The 12191-nt window shown below is 50.6% G+C and overlaps 1 pseudogene; it reads right to left on the bottom strand.

The window, feature by feature from the left end:
- Positions 1-8042: 8042 nt before the first annotated feature.
- Positions 8043-11059, bottom strand: LOC132126242 (uncharacterized; annotated as a pseudogene).
- Positions 11060-12191: the final 1132 nt, after the last annotated feature.

Raw genomic sequence — 12191 nt, 5'->3', positions numbered from 1 at the left:
CACACCCCGTTCTAGCTCTTCTTCTCGTAAGAGGGCTACTTCGGCTGGTGGCCAGGGTGATCTGAGGGTTACCGTGTGGGCTCCTCGGGCCACACACCCCTCACATACGCCGCAGCCGGTCGAGTTTCCGGATGAGTTTGCTGGACCCTCTCAGGCTCCTGACATCTCATTCGGGGCTCACGAAGAGAACCGTATGTCGATCGCCGCATCACAAGGCGGGCTTGAGTCCTCGGGAGATGAGGATTCGGCTGCGTTGCCTCCCTCGGGAGTGCCAGCGTTATCCCAGTCCGATCCCGAGCTGACGGCCGTGCTTTCCCGGACAGCGGAGAGCATCAGGCTTGAATGGAACCCTCCACCCTGTCCTGAGCGCTCGAGGCTGGATGATTGGTTCCTGGGGGCTGCTCATGCGGATCGCCAGCACCCCCCTCTGGTTCCTTTCTTCCCGGAAGTGCACCAGGACGTAACCAGCTCATGGAAGGCACCTTAAACTGCCCGAAATCGTTCTGGTACTTCCTCCGCCTTCACTGCCCTCGATGGCGGGGCGGCCAAGGGGTATGCTGGGATTCCCCTGGTGGAGCGTTCTGTTGCGATGCAACTGTGTCCACAGAGCGCCTCCGCTTGGCGTGGTGGTCCCAAGCTGCCCTCCAAGGCCTGTAAGTTCTCATCCACGCTTGTGGCCAAGGCTTACAGAGCTGCGGGCCAGGCCGCTTCTGCCCTACATGCCATGGCCTCACTTCAGGTCTATCAGGCCAAGCTGCTCCGGCAGCTGCACGAGGGCAGTGCTGACCCAGGGGGTTTGCAGGAGGCGCGCACTGCTACTGACCTCTATGGCTGAACCTGGCAGACATGAGGGAGCCTGACTGCGCTCAGCTCCTCAACTCCCCGGTCTCCCAGGATGGCCTCTTCGGCGACGTGGTAGAGAGCTTTGCCCAGCAGTTCTCTGCCGCCCAGAAGCAGTCCGAGGCCATCAGACACATCCTACCCCGGCGGCCCTCTGCCGCCTCAGCCTGCTCGTCGCCGAGGGCGCCCCCCTGCGGCCTCCTCCACTCCTGCTCGGCCACAGCAGCAGCCTTCACCCCTGCCGCAGTGAGGAGATGGCCGCAGAAGGGCGGCGCAACCCGTCTCTGCCCCTAAGCCTGCCAAACGCCAGGCCAAGTGGCGTTCCTGAGACGGGCGACCCAGAGTTGGAGATGTCAGCTCGTCAGGAGATGGTAGCAGGACCACTCCTTCCCCCGAAGGAGGGCCGGGGGAGAATCCTTTGTTCTTGTTTTCTTTTTGTTCCGCCACTGGCCCTGTGGCCGGTGGTACCCAAACCTTCACTAAAAGAGCTGTTTCCTCTACCTCCGGGTCCCAAGAGGCCACGAACGACAGTTGGTGACGTGCTTCCTCGCCGCTCTCGTTCCCCTCTTCCCTTGCCAGTTTCCAGGCAAAGCCGGCCCGAGAACGCTCCGCCTTCTCATGCCCTCTTTGCTACTTGGAGTCAGACGAGTGCCCGCACTCCGCCCCCGCTAAGGGATGCGATGCCTCCCATGCCGGGGCTGTCTGCTCCACCACGCTGCCCCACCATGGGTATGCCTGTAGTCCCCTTGACCCCGCTGTTTCGGTTTCTGGGAGCCTGGCTAGAGCTCCCCAGGCCTTCCGCTGGCTCATCCGGATGCCTAGGCTCGGCTATGCGATTCAGTTCACCTGGCATCCCCCCAGGTTTCGGGATGTCCACGTGAGGATGGTGGGCAAAGATGCCCCTGTCATGCGCACAGAGGGCATGACCCTGCTGGCAAAGGGCGCGATGGAGCCGGTCCCTCCAGCCGACATGAAGTCCGGCTTTTACAGCCCTTACTTCATAGTACCCAAGAAGACAGTGGGTTACGGCCAATTCTGGACTTGCGTGCCTTGAACCGAGCTCTGCACAGACTCCCGTTCAAGATGCTAACGCCCAAACGCATTTTCGAATGCATTCGTCCGATGGATTGGTTTGCAGCGATCGACCTGAAGGATGCGTACTTTCATGTCTCCATTCTTCCTCGACACAGACCGTTTCTTCGGTTTGCTTTCGAGGGGCAGGCATATCAGTACAAGGTTCTCCCATTTGGGGTTGGCCCTGTCTCCCCGCGTCTTTACGAAGGTCGCGGAGGGAGCCCTGGCTCCTCTCAGGGAACAAGGTGTCTGTATCCTCAACTACCTCGACGACTGGCTGATCCTAGCTCACTCTCGAGAGCGGTTGTGCGAGCAGAGGGATCTGGTGCTCAGACACCTCGCCCGACTGGGTCTTCAGGTCAACTGGGAAAAGAGCAAGCTCTTCCCTGTGCAGAGGATCTCTTTTCTCGGTATGGAAATAGACTTGGTCGCCATGTTCGACCGGCTTACGAACGAGCGCGCGCAGTCACTGCTGAATTGCCTGAGACAATTCGAGGGCAAGAGAGCGGTTCCACTGAAATTGTTTCAGAGGCTCCTGGGGCATATGGCGTCCGCAGCGGCGGTCATACCGCTCGGGTTACTCCATATGAGACCGCTTCAGCACTGGCTTCACGACCGAATCCCGAGATGGGAATGGCAACAGGGCACGCTCCGAGTGACCATCACTCCGGCCTGCCGCCGAAACTGCACCCCGAGATGGGCATGGCAACAGGGCATGCTCCGAGTGACCATCACTCCGGCCTGCCGCCGAAACTTCACCCCGTGGTTGGACCCCTCGTTTCTACGGGCCAGCGTGCCCCTAGAACCGGTGTCCAGACATGTTGTTGTGTCAACAGATGCCTCTGCCACGGGCTGGGGTGCCATGTGCAACGGGAATGCTGTGTCGGGCTCCTGGACAGGACCCCGACATCAGTGGCATGTCAATTGCCTCGAGTTGCTAGCAGTACATCTTGCTCTGCACCGCTTCAGGGCCCTGCTGAAGGACAAGCACGTTCTGGTCCACACGGACAACACTTCGACCGTAGCGTACATCAACCATCAGGGTGGTCTACGCTCCCGCCGCATGTCGCAACTTGCTCGCCATCTCCTCTTGTGGAGTCACAAGCATCTGAGGTCGCTTCGTGCCATTCACATTCCGGGCAGGCTCAATTGTGCAGCCGACGAGCTCTCACGGCAGCAGTCTCGCCCCGGGGAATGGAGATTCCACCCCCAGTCGGTTCAGCTGATCTGGGAACACTTCGGAGATGCTCAGGTAGACCTGTTTGCCTCTCCAGAAAATTTCCACTGCCAGTTGTTTTACTCCCTGACCGAGGGCACCCTCGGCACGGACGCCCTGGCACAGAGCTGGCCGCTGGGCCTGCGCAAGTATGCGTTTCCTCCAGTGAGCCTTCTTGCACAGATGTTGTGCAAGATCAGGGAGGACGAGGAGCAGGTCCTCATGGTTGCGCCTTTTTGGCCCGGCTGGACTCCTCCTTGTACTCCTCGCGACAGCCCCTCCCTGGCCAATTCCTCTGAGGAAGGACCTCCTTTCTCAGAGATGGGGCACCCTTTGGCACCCACGTCCTGATCTGTGGAGCCTACATGTGTGGGTTCTGGACGGGTCACGGAAGGTTTAGGTACTTTGCCACCATAGGTGGTAGCTACCATCACTTCAGCTACAGCCATGTCAATTTGGGCCGGCTAACCCTCATGTTATCTTGAGACCCTGGCCTGGGTACGTGCCCAAAGTGCCCACCACTTCTTTTAGGGATCAGGTGGTGAACTTGCAAGCGCTGCCCCTGGAGGAGGCAGACCCAGCCCTGGCGCTGCTCTGTCCAGTACGTGCGCTCCGCACCTACGTGGACAGAACTCGGTGCCTTAGGACCTCAGACCAGCTCTTTGTCTGTTATGGAGGCCAGCAGAAGGGAAAGGCTGTCTTCAAGCAGAGGTTATCCCACTGGATAGTGGATGCTATTGTCCTGGCTTATCAGGCTCAAGACCTGCCATGCCCCCTAGGGGTGAGAGCTCACTCAACTAGGAGCGTAGCTTCCTCCTGGGCGCTGGCACATGGCGCCTCGCTAGCAGACATCTGTAGAGCTGCGGGCTGGGCGACACCTAACACATTCGCGAGATTTTATAATCTCTGTGTAGAGCCTGTGTCCTCCCGGGTACTCGCCTCTTCGGGCCAGTAAGGACCTGCTCGGTGTCAATACGCTTGCTGCGCCATTCCACTCCGCGGACTGGATGCGTGCCCTATTCCCCTCAGGTGAGTTCCTCAGTCAGAACCCTGGGTTCCTCCAGCACTGTTAATGTCCAACACTTGTGTACATGCCTTTTGGTCAGCCCTGTGTGGGACTAGGTGCCTCCATGTGTGGTGATTCCCCTTTCTGGGCAATCCCACGTGTGTATGTCCACAGTAAGTCTCTCCGGAGCATGTGTCTTTCCCTTGGCAAGCCCCTTGCCAGCTCTGTCATTGGAAACTTCCACCCTGCGGGCTGGGTACCTCAGAGTTCCTATGTATCACCACCTTGGTAGATACCTGCCTTCTGTAAGTCCTCCCATGGGCAGGCAGCCTGCTAGCATACGTCCAGCTGGAATATGCTACCCAGTGTATTCTGTGTGAGCTTAGGCCCTCACTCATGCTGGCCTCACGACAGGGTGCTATCACTCACACGGGTCGCTGGAAGACAGCCATGTGGCGTTTTGTAAGGGACCCCATTCCTAACGTCGAACGTGACCGAAGGGAACGTCTTGGATAGGTATGTAACCCTCGTTCCCTGAAGGAGGGAACGGAGACGTTACGTCCCCTTGCCACATCGCTGTTCTGCTGAATGGCCGGGTCACTGGCTCGGCTCCTCAGCGAAGACTTGAACGAGAGTTGCTCGCGTTGCTCCTTATATACCCGCTCTGCGGGGCGGAGCTCGCGATGCAAATCCCAAGGTACTTTGTGTACCATTGGCTCGTTTTGTACCACTCGAAGGTGATTGGGCTCTCGGGCGAGATCCCATTCGTAACGTCTCCGTTCCCTCCTTCAGGGAATGAGGGAAGTTTTGCAGTTAACATTGTAAAAAGCTACATTCTCTCACTGAGATATAAGCTGTATTGCATATGTGGGATTATTTTAGCATCGTTTCACCAGAACCACTAACTAAACATTAGTGCTCTCAGAAACTCTATACTGACAATCCTGAGCACTGAAGCTGTAACATAAGTTTATGTGCATAGAACATGTAAAACATTAAAAACTGTGTTTCTGCATTGCAAAAAACACATTAGTTCATTAGACAGAAAGATCTTTCATGTTGGCAAGTTTTGCAGTTAACATTGTAAAAAGCTACATTCTCTCTCTGAGATATAAGCTGTATTGCATATGTGGGCTTGTTTTAGCATCGTTTCACCAGAACCACTAACTAAACATTAGTGCTCTCAGAAACTCTTTACTGACAATACTGACCACTGAAGCTGTAACATAAGTTTATGTGTGTAACGGATATGCAGTTTATCGATTCATGGGTTCTGAACTAATGAATCACTGTTCGTTGAATCTAAAACAATGCAAATCCAAAACTTGTAGATTTTGAATTCAGGCATATAAACCCAACTCTTGCTAAGCTAAATGCCTGGCCTGGTGCCAGCCTGGCTGGATTTAAATTATTTACGACACTGGACGAGACAGTCCAAAGTCACGTGAGCAGCCTCAAAGGAGAAACGAAACACATTCCACAAGACACACACACACATAAGCACACACACACAAACAATCTTTTCTTTATACTCTTTATGTAAGTCCTTAATAATATGTATCTTGAATAGGTTTGCTTTGCATAAAATGGTTAATCCTTGTTATGTGAGGATTATAAATTGCTAATTTATAAATTGGAAATGTTTCTCCTAATTTTAATGTTCTCAAATAGAATCATGAGTTGTAACCCTACCCCCTTAGCAGGTCATAAAACTTTATGACCTAACAAACAGGACAGGAAAGCTAACTCTTAGAAAAGAGAATAGTACCCTTTTATTTTCTCAATGTATTCTAAATGTGTTGAGTATTGCCTTCTTGTGCAGTAGATGTTTCCCAAAATAAATTGGAGTATCTGAAGTTTTATCATGTGTTAATCAAACTTTAAATGTGTGAAATTCTGCATATGAATATAACGTTGTGTTTCTATCAGTTATATATGTAATTTTTGGTATCTTTGGAATTGTCATGTTGTGACCCAACTATCCACCTATATGAAAGGTTTGTAAAATGTATTAATCTGGAATTACGAACTTCTAGAATATCACTGCTGAAATCTGATAAGACAGAACTTATTAGAGTGGGTGTTTCCTCAGAGACAAAAGTTTACTAAGTTTATTCACCTATTCGGCGAGGAAGACGAATTCTGAAACATTGCTTTGTTGGACCTTTCAAATACAGCGCGATTCCGCAGCAGCCACGGAAGACACGAAAGAACACCCCTAGCTACAAAGGACCACGCTCACGCTGCTCACACGCACGCTGGTCTGGTGAGTCACAAAGAGACACATGCAAGTATCGTTCTCTATTGAAATTTTAATGCTGCTTATAGTTTGTCTATTACCTTTTCAAGGTGGTTTGATTCGTTGTTGTCTTATAAGGGTTACTGTCTGTGAGTTTGCATAACTGAGCGTAACTGTGATCACGCCTAATTCTCTCACCTCTCTCTCTCATTCTCTCTCACTTATTCTCTTTCTCTCTCTCTCTCCCTCATTTGGATTCCGTTATGACTTGTACAAAGTTTACTGTCTGTATTGTCGTACGCGTATATACTCTGTGTGATTTGTAGTTTGATGTATTATTAGTTCAATTATTAAAAACCAATATATATTCACGATTGTCTCTAGCGCTCACATTACGAGTCAATGAAATGTCTGATCTTTAGCTACAAGCTCTTTACTTTTAGTAACAAAATTTCATAATGATAGGATAATGTTATCATGGCCAGAGAATATTTTTCCTTGAATTATAAGAAGTGATAACTTTATTGAAGGTTGATAAGTTAATCTTACGGCCGTTTGCTGGACAAACCACTGTTTGATTTGCGGTAATTTACAGTAAGAGATATCACTATAATTGATATGAAGATTGGAAGATTGACATATTAATGAGTAAATTACAGTGCCTTGTTATGAGTTATTGATATATGCAATTGAGCTATTTTTCATCTTCAATAATTTTAATGTAACTGTCATATGAGATATATATTAATCATATTCCTGATTAATTATTCAAATTCCCTATATATCATTTGAGTTAATTATTAAGTACAACCCAGTGCAGCTACATATTATTTGGTGGAGGAACGCACGCATTTCAAACTTCGTTTTGTGAGCAATCTAGTTCAATCTGTGTATATGGTTATTAATAATTTCTGCACGCGCGCTATGAAATTATGTACTTGTGAGATAAGTCGCAAGATGTGAACTCACCCCTAACTGACTGAAGCAAAAAGCTGATCAGTCAGCACGTTAGGTATTTATAGAAACTTAACAGTATAGTCACTGTTATTTTAATGAAAGTAAACTGCAGTATAATGTTAAAAGTCTCCTCTTAAGAAAGACCAAGATCTCTCTGCAGTGAGAACATTTTAATATGAATAATTAAAAGATGAAGAAATCTTTTATTAGTTGCAATATGTAAATCTGAACATGAGCGATGTTCCTCTGATTCAGTTAAAATGGCCTTGTTTATTAAATATCGTTATTGAATTCGTGGTGAACCACAGTGATATTCAAAAATAAACGACAAAAACTCCTGGTCTTAAATTGGCTTAGCTACCCGATTGTAAACCTAAAACATTTAAATTATAAGTGCTATTTTGATAAATGTTTATGGGAGTCAACAGATGAAAAATTCCTGTTGCTCACAGGTGTGTGTTTGGCAGTGAAAAGAATCCTGCCACACGTTCTCTTTTTATATAGCACCACAAAGGTCATAAGACCTTTTTCTGTTTGTTAGTTGTGTTTTTGATGCAGAAAATCAGCCTGACAAACGATCAAATTCTGTTTACAGAAAACATCTTTTGATGCACAACCTTGGACACATCATCAGTGTTGTTTCCAGGAGTCACTGTGTGTTTCGGGTCTTACAACAGACACCCTCGTCCAGGCGACCCGACCGAGGCTGATCAGACCCCGGCCTGTGTCCAAGTGGCATTCTACTGCCCCCACTGCTCTCCCCTCTTTAACCAGAGCCATCTGGATCCTTTTTCTGCTGCCTCCACATTGTTACCTATGGCTCTTCTTCGGCTAGCACCTGTTATGCCCAGCGTACCGTAGGCCTTGCTCAGGGAGTAACTGGCAAATCCCCTACTGCCCACCTCTACTGGCATACACCTGGTCCTCCATCTGTTCCTCTGACAATCCTCCACCAGTTCTTGATATTTCTCCCTCTTTCTCTCTTGAGCTTCCTCCATCCTCTCCTCCCAGGGCACTGTCAGCTCTAACAAGATTAGATGTTTTGTGGCCTCAGAGACCAAGATGATGTCAGGTCTCAATTTGGACTGGGTGATGTGTGTTGGAATTCTCAGTTGCCTTTCAAGGTCAACTGTCATCACCCAGTCTCGGGCCGTGGAGAGCAAACCTACAGAGCAGTTTTTAAATGTTCTTTCTGGCTTTTGTCCTTCCTTGATGAAGTGAATGGCCTTGGCTGTAGCTTGTGTGTATCGGCTTTCCTTAATCCCCTTACTGATTGCCTCAGCGATGGATTTGAGGACCTGGTCGTGCCTCCATCGATACCAACCCTCACCCAGCGCCTTGGAGCAGCTGCTCAGGATGTGTTCTAATGTCCCTGTCTTGGAACGAAGAGGGCATGCAGGTGTTTCTATTTTGCCCCATGTGCACAGGTTGGATAGACTTGGGAGGACATCATAGACCCCCTGAATCAAGAACTTAATTCTCTGGGGGTTCCACTTCCAGATTTCCTTCCAGGTGACCCTCCGCTCCATCGCCTGCTCCCACTTCATCCAGGCGCCTTGCTGCCGCATGGCCACTGCTCTGCTGGTTCGCTCTTCCTCGACTGAAGCTCGCACCTCCTCCTGTACCAGCCTCTGCCTCTCCTTTCCGCTGGCAGAGTCATATCGGGTCGCTGTTAGACTCCCAATCCGGCTCTGCCTTGCGCCACTGTTCCAAGGATGGCCTTGTGCTTCAGCCGCGTCTCTGCCTGCTGGACTGCCTCGGCTGCCCTCCACTTCCTCCCTGTCCTCACAACAATGCCTGCGCCGGACACTTTGGCATCTCTGGATCCAGAGTACTGCATGTGTTCCCTTGTCCTTGCAACGATGAACTCCTCCCTGAATGAGCTAAAAGGGAGCCTGAGCTTGTTGGTGTTCCCATATAGCCAAATGTTACTAAGGCTACGCGGCAAGCCCAGCCATCTACGCAGATAGCTGCTCACCTTATGCTCAAAACTTTCCATCACTGTCATGGGGACCTCATAGATAAGCAGAGGCCAGAGGATTCTTGGGAGGATTCCATGCTGGTATACCCAGGCCTTGAATCTTCCAGGGAGCCCAGACTTATCCACTGTTCTCAACCATCCCTCCAGTTCAGCACCGGTTGCCTTGATGGAGTCTCTGTCATTCAGGCTGCAGTTGAAGACCTTTCCAAGGCTCTTCACTGGTCTCTCAGTGACTGACGGGATCTGGTGTTCTCCCAGCCTGAAACGGATTCTGTCTGTAACCTTCCCCTTCTTTAGGACCAGAGACCTGGACTTTGCAGGTTTGAAGCTCATGCGTTCCCATGACATGAGTCTCTCCAACCCCTGGAGGATCCACCTTGCACCCGGTACTGCCGTTGTTGTCACTGTGAGGTCGTCCATGAATGCTCTTATGGGAGTTTGCCTTACTCCAGCCTTGCTGAGGGGGCCTCTGCACTCTGTTTCAGCTGCCTTGACCAGCATATTCATGGCCAACGAAAAGAGGGTCACTGAGATGGTACAGCCAGTGATTATCCCCACCTCCAGCTGGTGCCAGTCAGATGTTACCTGGCCAGTGGAGACTCTCAAGCTGAACTTGCTGTAATAGTCCAGGATGAGATCTTTCACCTTCTGCGGTACATGGTGTTTCTCCAGTGCGACCTCCACCAGCTTGTGGGGTATTGAGCCATATGCATTGGTGAGGTCCAGCCACAGTACAGCCAGATCCCCTCTGCCTTCTCTTGCTTCTCTGATTAGCTGGGTTACCACGCCCGTGTGTTCCAGACACCCTGGAACTCCTGGTATTCCTCCCTTTTGCACAGACGTGTCGATGTACTTATTGCTCAACAGGAAGTTGGAGAGCCTCTTGGCCACGATACTGAAGAAGATTTTACTCTCCACACTGAGCAAGGAGATGACCCGGAACTGGTCAATGTTCTCAGACTTCTCCTCTTTTGGTATGCACACTCCCTCCGCATACCTCCATGGCTGGGCAATCTTCCCTCTCCTCCAGATCACCTTCAGGGCCCTCCAAAGCCGATGTAATAGCTTCGGGCAGTTCTTGTACACCTTATAGGGCACTCCACTTGGGCCTGGTGCTGAGCTTGATCTTGCTCTCCTCACCACTTCCTCCACTTCTCTTAGGCGGGGCTCCTTCAGGTCGAAGTCTGATGATGGCTCTGGTGGTGTTATCAGTGCATTGCATGGACCCAGCGTTTGTTCTCTGACGGAGTCACAATAGGTGGCCTTGAGGTGGTCGTTTATGGCATCCTTGGAGCAGGTGAGGCGGCCAGCCCTCTTTTGGCCAAGGAGCTGCTTGATCAGCTTAAATGGGTTGGCCAAGAATGCTGCCCTCTTCCTGGCTCTCCCCTTCCGCCTCCTTCTGTGGAATTCTGCCCTCCGTAAGGTCAAGAGTTGCTTCCTTAGGATTGCTCTCAGGTCCGCTAGACCGGCTCTCTCGACTTCCCCCGCTGATTTATATTGCCTCTTCAGCAGCCTGAGTTCGTCCCTAAGGCGCTGAATTTTCTTTACTCAGTGGCTTGGAGCATATGCAGATGGAGCTGGCTTGGGTGCCTCAGTTCCAAATCGCTCAGCTGCGATATTCACTATGAGGGTGGTCATCGTTCTCAATCGGTGGTCCACATCACCCTTGGCTGTCCCTTCCAGGACCTGGCTTACATCTTCATCAAATTGTTGCCATTCAACTCTCTTGTGGGATTTGGGCCACTGGATCTTTGGTTGGACCGCAGGGGCACAGCCAGTTGTTGTGGCTGCAGTTTGCTGGCTTTGGAGGCCATGTGCATTGTCGGGAGATACTGTCTCTTGGGTTATAGTGGCAGGTGAGCTGCTAGCAGCAGGTATTGGCGACACTAGGAGGCTCTGGGCACTGTGGGTTGCCTCCGGGCCTGGCTCCTCCTGCGTCTTATCAGAAGTCACTTCTGTGCGTTGTGTCGTCGTTGCCGCTGTCAAGCATCTCATTCTGCCTTGATGAATTTTTAAACCCCTCTCGTTCTTGCAGATCCTACCGCAGATGCACTGTATTGACGATGTCGTTATTCCTTTATTCTGTGTCGTTGTCCTTGAGTCCGTCCTGTTGGGGTGCTCATCCCCCCCCCCCCCCCCTCTCGGGCACCCCTGGGGGTATCTTTCTTTTGCGGGTTTTGTAGCTTGCTGTTGGGTTCTTCCTTACGGAAGAAGTGGTTTGGGCTGCCAACCCTCTCCACCCCGGGTTGCCGTCATCTGTCTCTCCAGATGTCACCACACTCTTCGCGGTTGTCACCCAGTCTGTTCCTGGTTGTCACTGGTGTGACACTGGAGTATTTCAGTTTACAGAAAACATGTTTTGATGCACAATCTTGGACACATCATCAGTGTTGTTTCCAGGAGTCACTGGGTGTTTCGGGTCTTACAACAGACACCCTCGTCCAGGCGACCCGACCGAGGCTGATCAGACCCCGGCCTGTGTCCAAGTGGCATTCTACTGCCCCCACTGCTCTCCCCTCTTTAACCAGAGCCATCTGGATGCTTTTTCTGCTGCCTCCACATTGTTACCTTCTAAGTCATATTGAAATTAGCTGTAATTCCGCTTACTAAACACCAGAGGGGGTATTTTTTTTAGAAGTTTCAAGTTACACCCTGCCTTCTGATTCAAGCTTGTATGAGTGCAAGTCCGCCATCTCGTGGCCGTTTCAGATAATGCTCTCTTATTGCTAATCTCTAATCCCCTGTGTTTTATTGAATTAGCTGTCTAAATTCTCAATAATTATTTGCATTTACAGCTTTGCTCGTGCGAATATTATTCCAAGTTAGACAAAACAATGTTCCCTTCCTCTGACTGTTTACATTTACTTTGAGTTTGGGA

Source organism: Carassius carassius, chromosome 44, assembly GCF_963082965.1.
Source record: "Carassius carassius chromosome 44, fCarCar2.1, whole genome shotgun sequence".
NCBI classification, from domain to species: Eukaryota; Metazoa; Chordata; class Actinopteri; order Cypriniformes; family Cyprinidae; genus Carassius; species Carassius carassius.
This window is presented reverse-complemented; position numbering and strand designations above follow the sequence as displayed.